Genomic DNA, 12,198 nt, shown 5'->3' on the forward strand with positions numbered 1-12,198 from the left:
CGCCCCACCAAAAAGAGCCGAACCCAACCACGATTTCGCAAGTCTAATTCGCACCGGGCGTTTATCGTCTACCGAGTTCGGCTTCCTCGGTTAGGTCGCTTCGCTCGTTCCAACAGCTGTTTTGGTAATTTGGTTACCCCATCGGCACTCTCTCGGTTTTCTTGTCGCGGGACGCGGCGGTCCTTTTGCTATGACAACACTAATGTATGCGTAAATAAACAAAAACCCTCGCCGAGTCTATCGGCTAAAGGACCGGGGTCCCGAAAGAGTTCCAAACGTCACCGGTTTCCATGTCCACAATTTATGTACCGCCGTTGTTTTTTCATCAAGCCATAAAACATTCCACTTAATGGCAACCGGGACAGGGAGAAAGAGAGAGAGAGAGACAGAGCTCCCTGGAAGAAAGGGAAAGAACTCACTCGTTTCGCTAACCCCTTCGAAGCTCACCTTCTTTAGCCGGCGAAACTTTAGCCAGGCCGCCGCGAAAACCAACCGTCTATATGACCGTCCGCCGTTTGTGGGGGACATTCCCTAGCGAATGCAGAATTCACGGCACCAATACCGGTAACACCGGAACACCGACTGTTTGCTGTACAGAGTGTCTATTGTTTTGCTAGCTCAAAGCTAGTCCTTTCTATCCGATTCCTCGCGGTAAACGACAATCGAAAATTGACGTAAATAGTCTGCGGTCATTTTGCTGTCAACCGAGAGCCTAGCCAAGCCGGCGGGGCCAAATATAGGCGCTCCGGCAAGGCGCCCTGTCACTTGTTGTGGGCAAGGTTGTTTTCGCTGCTTTGCAACGGTGTGCCACTATTTGCGGTCTTTGGCCGGAATCGATAAACATCTTGAAGTTTGTTTTTCACTCCCATACGCGAGTGACCCCAGGGGCGGGGTGCGCAAGATGGCATCTCGGGGGCGCCAAACCGTGTCCGTACGATCGATAGCGGCCAGTCGGTTGGTCGCAGTCTAGACTGCAAGATTTGGACTGCTTAGCAGCTTGGAGCTTTAAGCATCATGACTTGACCCGCTTCGGAACTTCTTTAGGTCCAAATAAATAGCTCACTTTAAACCATAATGTGGCACGAAACGAAAATGGAAGTCGAAATAATGCTATCTACTGCGTCCATTCGGGTAATGGTGGTCCTTGGAATATGCATAGCCCCCATACGTCGGACGATGCAATCCGATACACGGCGCACGTCAACCTACGTCCGGCAGACATGCGAATAGTGTCCCTTTAGCGGTTCCTTCTTCGGGGCGCGGAGAAACCACAGAACTCCAGTGAGTCAGCCGAGTGGCACAGTTCACCTCGATTGCGTTCCACTGTGGCCACTAGGAAATGAAAGTCCCGGCCTTCCCGGAAGTGTCGCCCGTGCTTCCGAGAGGTTAGGTTTTTAATTCAATCGCATTTCGGTGCGCAAGGCAGTGCACTAACTAACCCCTGGACCAGGGTGATGTAATGTCCCTGCGCAGAGAGTGGCCTGTGTTGACCGAAGGGAAGGCCACAGGAAGACCGGATCCTGTCCTGTCCTCTGGTTGGATCTGCCCTTTTTTTGGTGTGTAATCGAATCAGACCGTAATATCACACTCTCTCTTCCCCGGTTGGCGGTGGCCGGTGATGATGGCCCACAACCTTAGTCGAGAGCCTTAGTTTCGAGCTGGCAACATGTCGTCTGTTTGTGGTTTCACGAACGGGGTGGTACGGTGTGGGGAGCCCGTTGGCAAAACCAACGTTAGCTGCCAGCTGCAGGCGTACCACGGTGCGCTCCCATGACCACTGCTGGCCGGCCATGGTGGTTCCGGTTCGGGAAGCCGGAAAAGTGTAAAATTAGATTGCATCGGTCCAGTCCGTTCCAGGGCAGGGCAGTCCGCAATCGAGCCCCGCTGGCCCGGGGATCATATCCCAATCTAATCTCCTCTCCCTCTCCGTTTGCTGTCCTTTCTCCGTCCACTGGCCCCGGCTGTCGGACAACTTTCGCATGGAGTTGGTTCCGGTGTTTGGTGTTTTCGCCGGCCGTTGGTTGGATGTGCTCTGTGCCATCTCTCGTTGACGTTGATCAACTGATCCTGCCCGTGGTCCCGCTTTCCTTGTTAAGATATTTCTTATCCATCTTATCTTTGGGTCTTTTGGGGGATTTTTTGAAAGTAAAAGACTTGAGTGATTTTAATGAGGAAAGGTTTCATACAGTTGGACAGTTCTGGGCCCTCAAGTTAACCATTGGAGCCAGCGTGCTACGGGATTTTATGCAATTGTTGAACCTACAAACAGAATGTTTACTGAGCGACGACACGGGAAATAAATACGGGACCCCTTTTCTCTCTGTCTCTCTATCTCCACGAAAGATCCCGCTGGTTCCCGGAAAGCTTTGCGCAAGATTTTGGCCTCAAGCCGCGAAGGCCAAGGTCAATGACTCGCGATCGAGTTTTCTCCGTTTTCGGGCGATGTTTTTCGCCATCTTATTTCGCACACCGTTTCGCGCAACACCGTTACTTGATGGCGTGTGGCGCGTGGACCGTGGGTACTGTTCGATCCGATTCTACCCCCTGGCGGATTAATCATCGTTGACGACGCGCAAGATGGTGTGCTTTTTTGGGCCCCCGTCGGTCCCCTCTGCCGTCCATTCCGCCCAAGTCTGGCGCCAAGTCAGCCACGTTGGCCGGTCTTTTCGCACAAATCGCATTCGCAGCAGCTGTGCCGGAGATCTTTCGTACACACGGCGGGCGGCCGGCCGGCCACTAGTGTTGGTGAAGTGCCGAATCTAACAACCCACAGATGAGTTCCCCTAGAGTGGCCCCGACCCGGAAGGGAACGATTGCAACGGCGGCGTGACCGAAAAAGAAAACGGGGATAAAACCTTGGGCGCTTCCGGTTCGCGTTCTGCGCGGGCGCGCCGCACCACCCTTTTTCGGGGTGGTTTGCTTTCCGTGGGGCCAGGGCTTTTGCGAGAGGAAGTTCGCCGACATCGGACGTTCCGTTTGTTGGCCAGGGAGCCCGCTAAGGCAGCGCAATTCGATTTAAACTGAATTCAGTCGATTCACTGTCGGGGCCACTGTCGTCGCCGCGTGTGTTTTACATTCCTTCACTCCACGTGAGCCTTCCCCCCTGTTGGTTAACAACGTGATAAGAAGGAAGGCTCCCCACAATGGATTTTGCTTCCGTGGTGGGCCCCAATCCACCTCGAGAACGCTCAGTGAGTGTCCACTGCACACCCTGAGTGACTCGGTTCGTGGTCGTCCGCCCCCTCAGAAAGGGGTGGATGCGTGCGTAGCGCATCCGGAAGGAATTTCGGGCGGCGGACACCCACACAACCGGCAGGTCGCCGTCACATACACTCTCTCTCTTTCTCTCTTGTGGGCAAATATAACTACTCTGATTAGGTTTGCTTGCCGTCCATTGTTTTACTGGACATCGGAAAGGCGTTTGGAGTCGATTTATTAACTGATTTCTTAACTAATCACTCTGTGCCGATGGCTCACGGATTCTCGTTTCGCTACTTCACACTGTACTCTCACGCTGGCTCTCAGTCTAAGTGGTTCTATTGGACACGCACACTTGAGCGCTTGGGAGAGAGCGATAAAATTGGGGAGCAAATCAGCGCTTCGACGCTGGTGGATGCTTAGCAACTGCGGCTGTGTAAGTGTGCTTTCCATCGGCGGATACTCGCCGCCTGTGTGCGTGTCAGTGTGGCATTGTTTCTCCAACACCAACTTTGTTTTGCTTGAAGTTACAACTCACACAGGCAGATGACCTGCACGTCACAGAACACATGTGCCAATCTGGAGTGGAATAGGGTTGCCAAACATTTACGTGGTTCCGGAAACGATCGAAGCAATGGTTGTCCACAAAATTCGAATGAATCCCTGACCGTCGTAAAAAGAGGGGCGATTGGCTGCGAGTGTGTCGAAATTAGCCGACCGGTCAGTTGGCTGCGTCCCATCGGCTCTTCAGCCATCGCTCTCTCTCTCTATGTATGTGTGGTGGCGGTGGCCGAGGGAAAATAATCAATAATCGGAAAACTCACTGTACCGTATCTCTAGCGCTCTCACTTACTCTCCTCTTCTCTCATCGGCGGGCGGTTCGGTGAAAATTCGCTGCCAACTCCACCGTCAGACAGTGTCCCGATTCGCTCCCGGTCGCGTGTGTCCGCTGTGTACGTGTGCTGTATGCCTCTCCGTGCAGCAGTGTGTAGTGTCAGTGAACAGTTTTCCATTTTCACTTCCCACTCTCCCCCTCGCGCACGCTGCCTCTCTCTCTCTCTCTCGGTCACACTCTCTGGCCCGGAAAAGGGTGATCGTAACATCATCTCGGCCGCCGGCTGGCTCACACGGATCGGGACCGATCGCCGGCCCGCAGTTCGAGGGAAGAAGCCGCACACGTGCACATCGCGCGACCAAACGCACACCATCACGTGGCCCCTTGGGGACGATGAAAACAGGGTACGGCGGAAAAGCTCCATCGCACCGCGAATGTGACTCGTATTATTTAACACCGTCCGGCGGCGCGTTGCACGTGGGTTTTCCGCAATTCCGAACGCTCTGTTTTTGTGTGCCGGCGTGTGTGCGGCTTCCCGAAGGCGAAGAGGCGTGAGAAACAGCGTACCACCCGCGGGGCACGGTACTGTGATAAGAAGCGATACCCTCTTCAAACGAGATGCTCCACGAGAGTCACACGGCCATCGGCGGAGTGAAAGTGGTTTGCGTCATACACCACGCCAAGCAGACATTAACCGCTACTGGTTCATTTTTTTTTCGGGAAAATATGTTTTTCCCACAAAATTTTCACTCCTTTCGTGCGCCTGAGGAAGGCCTTCATGAGGAGCCGCCGAATGCATATGCCAGGCCGGTGCATTTTAATCGCATCGACCGGGGCGCTGCAGCGTTGCATCTGCATCATCCGTGACAGGCGAGCGTTGCATTGCGGCGGTTGTGTTCCGTTGATGATTAATTGATCCGCTCGCGACTGTTTCTGACACTCCCGACTACTCTCTCTCTTTCCCGCTCTCTGTCTCTCTATCGTTGAGTTTCCGGTGTTTTCCATCGCTTTTATTGAATTTTCTCGCACCAAGCATCTGTTTCCAGCTGCAACCGACAGCTCTCTGTGATGGGCCCCCCGAATAACTCGACACTCTACGCAGTTTCCCTAATGGGATGGAATGGAAAACACCCTTTTGTAGTTCATAGTCACCCTCCCAAGTATCCTCTCTGAATAGCGTAGGCCCTGCTCGAAAAGATTGATGAAAATTTTCGCCCGATAATTAAAGGATTAAGGTGAGCTGAAAAGGCTGACAGTTTACACGTCGGATCGTAAGTGAACGTTACAATTCGTGGAAGGATATTGGTGGAATCCCGCGCTGCTCAGTGCTACCCACGCTATTTTTGACGCCGGAAAACAACGGATCCTGACCGGGCCCTGGTGAAAGCTCTCGCTTAAGTGAATCAAACAACCGTTAACAAGAACCCATTGGTCGTCGCGTGTTAGTGCCCGTGTGTGATGGTAGTGCTGCTGGACGCGACGCACACCACCTACAAGATGATGGTAAGTGGGCTTTTCCGGGAAAGCGGAAACCGGAAACGGATTAATTTGGGAGCGAAAGATGACAGAATGAACTTTTTGACTAACGCGCCGTTCCGAACGTGCTGAGGCACTTTTATCAATGCCAACACCGGACTACGGATACTGTGATCCTGTTTTCGGCTTCGAATCACTTGCCGGAAAATAGCCAATCGCAAACGAAATTTAAATACCAATCCATTTCGCACTCAAGCGACTAATGCTTTTACGTTGTACGTCGTGCTGCTGAAACTTTTGTCCCACGGCGTCCCACGGGATCAATCCGCAAAATGCAAACGGATGCCGATCTCACAACACAATCGTGTATTGAAATGAATTCTGCGAACGCGAATGAAAATTCACAAAAGTGGCCACCAAAATAGGAACTCGAGCAGCCCGAGAGTCGCACGCGCGGGCGAAGGAGAAGGTATAAAAACTTGGGCCGGAACCGGATTTTTTTTTCGGGCCGCCGCCTCGACAGTTTCCGGCAAAAAAGTTTCCCGAAATCCGCGCCGGCGGTGGTGGGAGCTTTCGAGATCCGCGGTCGGCTTCCACGGCCCTTTCCGGAAGCAACAGGAATACAGGAGCGGCCACCGTGGCAAACTTTTAACAAGGCTTCCCGAAATGTTTCGCATTTCATTGCGTTTTCCCATTTTCTTTCCCGTTTCGATCGGGAAAGGCTCCGCGGTGCGTGGGCTCAGGCAGCGCTCGGTGCGATATTATTTACTTGCGTTTGGAAATTTGATTCCGAGCCGAGGACGCCGAGCGTGGGAAACAAGGTTCGGTCGGTCGTGTTGTTGTTGTTGTTGCTGCTGCATGTTGATTACAAAGTTTCGCTTTATGCAATTAGTTTTCGGTGGTGGTGATGCGAAACTTATGCTTTTTAACAGCTTTTTTGTGAGACACGGTGACGGTTGCGGTGGCCGACAGGAAACTATTGCCTCCCCGTTGCATTTTCCAGCAACTTTTATTTGCTCGTGGGACTCGGGGGAAAATGTTAAGCGTCAGCATTTTTAGCGGCGTCTTCGACACTCCGTTGCTGCGCGAAATTGATAGCCGTGAAAAATTGATCGGTAAACGGTAAGACGGAATAGACATCTCCCGACGGTCGCAGGACTCAAGTGCGACACAAAGCCACCCCTTGCCGGTTGCTTTGTTCGTTTTACTCGCCCGCCCTTCAACAAGTTTTACGTGTCATATTTTGCTCGGTTCCATCGTCGAGGGAGCACGGAAAAATGCATCAACAGCATCGTCAGCATCAGCGTTGGCGTTTTTCAGTGGCCACCGATTCGATAGACAAAGAAATTTGGACCACACTCGTGGAACACACACCAAGTGCCATTCGTTGCCAACTTTTGACGACTTTGATCTTGATGATGATGATGACGATGACGTGCGCTGCTCGGGGAAAGGTCAGTGTTTGTAGTTAGATTGTGCAAAAAGAGGCGCAGCGACACAGTTGCAGCGAACGAAACGGTCCGAAAGTTGTCGGCCTCACAGTCCACCGGGTCCACAGCATAAATTTCTAATTGACACAAACTTTCACTCAACTCAGCTCGACGAGGCCATCAAAGGGAATGTAGCGGATGTAACACCGGATGTTGCCGGCCCTTTTTGGGCCGCAAAAAGCTTAGAAAGGTGCACACGAAGTAATTAACGTATTCAAATTGGGCTCCGGGCGCACGAATTAATGAACGTAATTTTATTTTACGCCCCAACACTCTTTCGAACTGACATCGTGCCCTGGCGTTACTGTGGCAAACTTGTGCGTTGCACGTTTTGCATTTTCGTTCGGCCTCGTCCTGTGCAAGGAATCGCCAAGGGCACAGCCCTTTTCCCAGGGGCCTCGACTAGGCCAGCTCCTGTTGCATAAATAATCGCGCAGATGCAGTTGCGGCTGAGGAGTGCGCGCACACTGATTGCACACGCCATCTAGCGGCCTCCGTCGGTCGACACCGTTGCCGTTGGATTATCGTCGTCCATCGGCGCGGGGCAACGGGAAACGAACCCACATCCCGATCCCGGACGGTGCTGTTCCATTGAAAAGGGCAAAAGGGCACGATGCACGTGCAGCAGTGCGCACACAGCACAAGGTTGGCGTAGTTTGGCGGCGGCGGTGCTCAGGAGACATTCCTCGTTCCTCTCGACGCCAGCCGTGCCAGGTCTGTGAGTGTATTTGCGCATCAAGCAACGCGCCACCATATCTGTCGTGTGCGGTGTGTTTGTGTTCGGTCGACATAAATTGCATAATGCAACTTGCATCTTTCGTGTCTTCGGGCCCGGCGACAAATGCTGAAATCCTCAGCCCAGCCCACAGTCCAACAACAATGCAAATCCTGCATCCGGGCGGTTGCTTCCGGCCAAGGCAGCGGAGCATCGGTCACGTGCCGTGCTTGCTCGAAGCAAATTTCGCCACGGCCCCTCCACGCGTGGAAAGTCCGTCTTTCCGTTCGACGGGAGGATTGTCTTTTCTTATTCGCAAAAAAAAAAGCATAGCGAATACTTTGCCGACCGCTAGGACGATGGCGGCGAACAGCCGAGTGCTCCGCAGCGACTGAAAGGAATGTCAATTAATTCAAAATCCGGAAAAAATAACAAACGACGGCCGGCGGGCGGAAAATTCCCGGGAAAAGGCCACCTCCGGTGCGCGCGGTGGGCCTGCATTTTTAATGTTTCCAATCACAATTACGCTCCATTATTAATCATTTCGTCGGCTGGTGGTGACGCTGGGCTAGACGCTGACTTGGATGGCTTTATCGACGAGGCCGGTTGAGCGCCCGATTTCTTCTAGGGCCAGAGCTGCCAGAGCTCCCCATCGAAGGTCCTGGCTGTGTGCTCCAACACGGTGATGATGTTAGTCTTGGGAGCGATTCACTCAAGTGATTGTCCGTCCGTCCGCCCGTTCGAAAGCTTGCGCCGAGTTGATGTTCTCCATCATTACGAGTTGACCGAGCGTTGACGGGCGGACATAATCTGATGTCCTGATGAAAAAGGGGCTTTTCGAAATGGGATCGATCGGAAGGACGTCCGCTGCTGAGCGCTAACACCCTAGACCGTGCGACTCGAGTCAGGAGGCTCGCTTAAAATTATGTCCAAGATGTTTGGTGCTAAATTTTTAAGAGTTGTTTTACATTTTAAATGCCGGTTGCTTGGGCAAGCTTCAGGTTCAAGGATCCGTTTGTTTTGCAATTCGATCTGATGTTGGTTTCCGGCAAGCCCCATTACCAGCCGAGATGTTCTTTGATTTAGTATCTGATGTTGCCGTGGTTAAAAACTAATAATCACCACCAACAGCTGGGCCATGTTCGGCCGGAAGCGACCCCTTTTTATTTGTTACTTTGCCGAGGAAAATTACAATTTGATATCCGTTGCAGCAGAGGACGATTGTTGTTTCGGAACGGCACATGCAGTTGCACCGGAAAAGCTTCATTGTTGCGCCTGAATGTGACAAAACATTCAATCGATGCGATCGATAGGGCGTAGAATGATTTTCCGGAATCGACCGAACACGGCATTAAGCTCAGGTCCTCTCTCTCGGTCTAACACGCCTGGAAGTAAGTTCGCCCCTGAACCGGAAAGGCTTGTGCTGTTCTGGCGGATTACTCCTGCCGCTGCTGGCGCATTACTCCTGTTCCTTCTCGTGAATTATGAATCATCGTTTGTGATATTTTCTCTCTTTTTTCCTTGTACTAATTACGCTAAATTAGGAACTTCGTACCGGCTCGAACTGATTGAGAGGCCGCTGATGGACCTGACTGTATCGCTGCTTCCGGTAATCAATAGTGATTATCCGCACAGTACTTGGCCTCGCTCTGGGGTCGTGACGCTGTGAGGACTAATCGATCGCGAGAAGTTATGGTCCGCGGCTGAAGTGATGTTTGGTTGTTGAGTGGTTCGCTCCCAATTGAACTTTCGTTGGGTGGGTTCCGATGGAAAATCGTGGAATTTCTAGAGTTTTCGCGAGTCTTCCGGTAACCGATCCAACCCGGTGACGCCCCGGTCTTTCGGAGCAATCAAAGTTAAATCTTGATGAAAAATGCTCTCCGATGAAAAATGGGCATGTAAATTGAGCTCCACCACCGACACCAACCCGATCGGTAGCGGCAGCAGCGGTCCCTGAGATTTTGGCCGGCCGGTTGTGGTTGAAAAGTGAAAAATCGATTCCTGTTGCCAGTCCGTGTGCTCCCTTCGATTGAGCGACGAGGACATTGCGGGTAATATCGATCAGTCGGGGATGATTATGATGCCGTCGACGACCGATGTTGATGATGGTGTCGCAATTGGTTGCAAACGATGATGGTGGTCTCTTTCCGGTGGACTGCGGAGTAGGATTACAAATAAATGGGTCAATTTGTGTGGACCCTCCTTCGGCGCCTGAAAGAGGCGCACACTTAGCTAGTTATTTGAGGCGGATTTATTGCCCAGAATGCTGCAAAATATTTAACTTTCCCAGAGGTTTCTCAAATCCGGCAGGGGGGCACGAGCATGGAACATTAAACAAGCGTCTGTCAGGTGGTCCAATCACGTGCGCAGCATCTTCGAAGACACGCCCGATATGATTGAATCAATTTGCGTTAAAGATGCCGTCGGAAGCCAAACACGGCCGCAGCCGTGTCGTGCGCGGGCGTGCGCTCTATCATTGGGATCTTCGTCGTCCAAATTCCTGCCGCCAGAGAAAGGAAAACCCATCACCAGCCGCGGTGAAGCGGCCGCTGGTGGGGGAAAAATCCAATTTCACGAAACACCACGCGAAAAACGTGTGGCACAAATGATCACGAGGATGTTTGAGTGAATGAGGGAACTTAATATCGGCCCGCGGCTTTTCGGCAGCAGCGACGGCTGTAATCAGCTTTTATCAACGTGACACCGGCTCGCACGACATCGCGTCAGCTGCGATGGCCCTGGTTCGTCCATGGAATTGTGGATTTTGTAGATTACATGTTTTGTAGCCCCGTGGGCAGATTAGAGTTTTTCCTGGGCCTGTCCGCCGTAGGTCAGTACTTCGGATGTCTGAGGGCCAGAGCGCGAGAGTGAGTGAATTTGAGCCCCACCTATGCTGGACTCTGTGTCCGGGTGCGCTTTTGATCCTGGTTTGACACCGGCCCCGCGGCAAAAAGGAGATAGAGCGAGAGAGAGAGAGACACAGATAGAGTGGGATCATAAAAAATTAGTTACCTAACATCAGCAACATCGGCACCAACGAACGCCACAGTAACTGGATGCGTGTGCCAGCTACGGACTTTGTCGGCCCATTTGACTGTCAATATTAATCTACGTTTGTTTCCGATTCCGGTCCCCGACTGTGTTCGGTTGGCGTTGGTCCACAGACTGCGGGATTAAACTTTCACCGTAATCAACATGGCGACAACCCCTTTGATGTGACTCCCAGATGTACCGGAATCGAAAGCCAAAGCATCGCATGACTTTTGCTGTTGCTGCCCCGCCCAGTCCGCCCTCGGGGAAAATGTGTTCCCCGTTCTTTTCCCAGCCATTTCCCGGCGAGCTCTGCCACTTTTGAGGAGGTGTGAAAAATGTCATAAACGCTCGTTCGTTTGATGGTGGTACCCCTCTGGTTGTTGCGTAATGGATGTGGGTGCTTCCCGCGAGACACGGAAATGGATTGTGATTGTCGACCGCGTTCTAGAGCGAGATTTTGAAAGGAAGTGCAGCCATCAGCCACAAAGTTGAGCTTACCGAAAGGAAGTGTAAATTTAATCTCCTGCAACGGGACGACGATCCGACTTTACAGAGAACTGGGCCTCCGTCGGTGGGAGCAAAAATCAGCACAAGGAGACAGGAAGGAAGCCCACGGTTGGCGTGAATTACAAGGAATGGGCCCGTCAGTGTCACAGGAGACAGCAATTTCTCCAATCCGGAGACCCGGAGCTTGGTGTTCGTGAATGACGGTAATCCACTGAAAGGCGTGTGTAATCGTGTTAGGTGAAGATCAATTGATACAGGAAAGTAATTGCCAGTCTCTTCGGGAAGTTCCAATGGGCCCGATGGTTTGCGTACGAGACCGCTCCGGATTTCCGAATCAGCCCAATTGTGCCGCACAATCGTGTCGTCGGTCCGTTTCGACAACCAACAGGATTGTCGTGCTGTGTCTGATCGGTTTAAAGGAGCTCGCTACACACGCCGTAAGTGGCACAATATCCATTGTGCCCCGTTACTGTGTGACACCATAATGTATTCCGCCGGGTTTGTTGACGCTTCTTGATTCGATTCCTTCATTAATTTATATTGCACCAATCCAGCGGACCGGGACGGTATAGAGCTCAAGAGCGAGCGAGCAAGAGAGAGAATGTGCGAAAGGGAAGCCCGAGTGATGATGTCTGTAAGTTGACGGCAGCGATGCTGTTGTTGTTTGTTACGCCCTACTCTGGCGGTGGAACCGGGAACAACCTATTCCTGGAGTCCGGAGTCGGTCCTATTTCTGGAGCGTGTTTCGCTCCCGACACGAACACACAATCACGCCTTGGCGTGGCGCCGACATCCGTCAAGAAGTCGAGAACGTTGAGTCGCCATGGTTGGTGCCGTTTGTGGTGTTCTCGGCCAATCGATAGTCCTGGGCGCTGCGCTGTTCTTCGATGCACACGCCAACAATGGGATATTAATTCTAATTTACGCCCCACCCGAGCCCGATT

General features: G+C 52.3%; 1 protein-coding gene across 6 annotated transcripts in view; it reads left to right on the forward strand.

Moving 5' to 3' along the window:
• The window catches only part of LOC131205961 (protein alan shepard), a 141,077-nt gene that overhangs the window by 10,282 nt on the left and 118,597 nt on the right, over nt 1–12,198 (forward strand). The window lies entirely within an intron of this gene.

This window comes from Anopheles bellator, chromosome 1 (assembly GCF_943735745.2).
Source record: "Anopheles bellator chromosome 1, idAnoBellAS_SP24_06.2, whole genome shotgun sequence".
NCBI lineage: Eukaryota > Metazoa > Arthropoda > Insecta > Diptera > Culicidae > Anopheles > Anopheles bellator.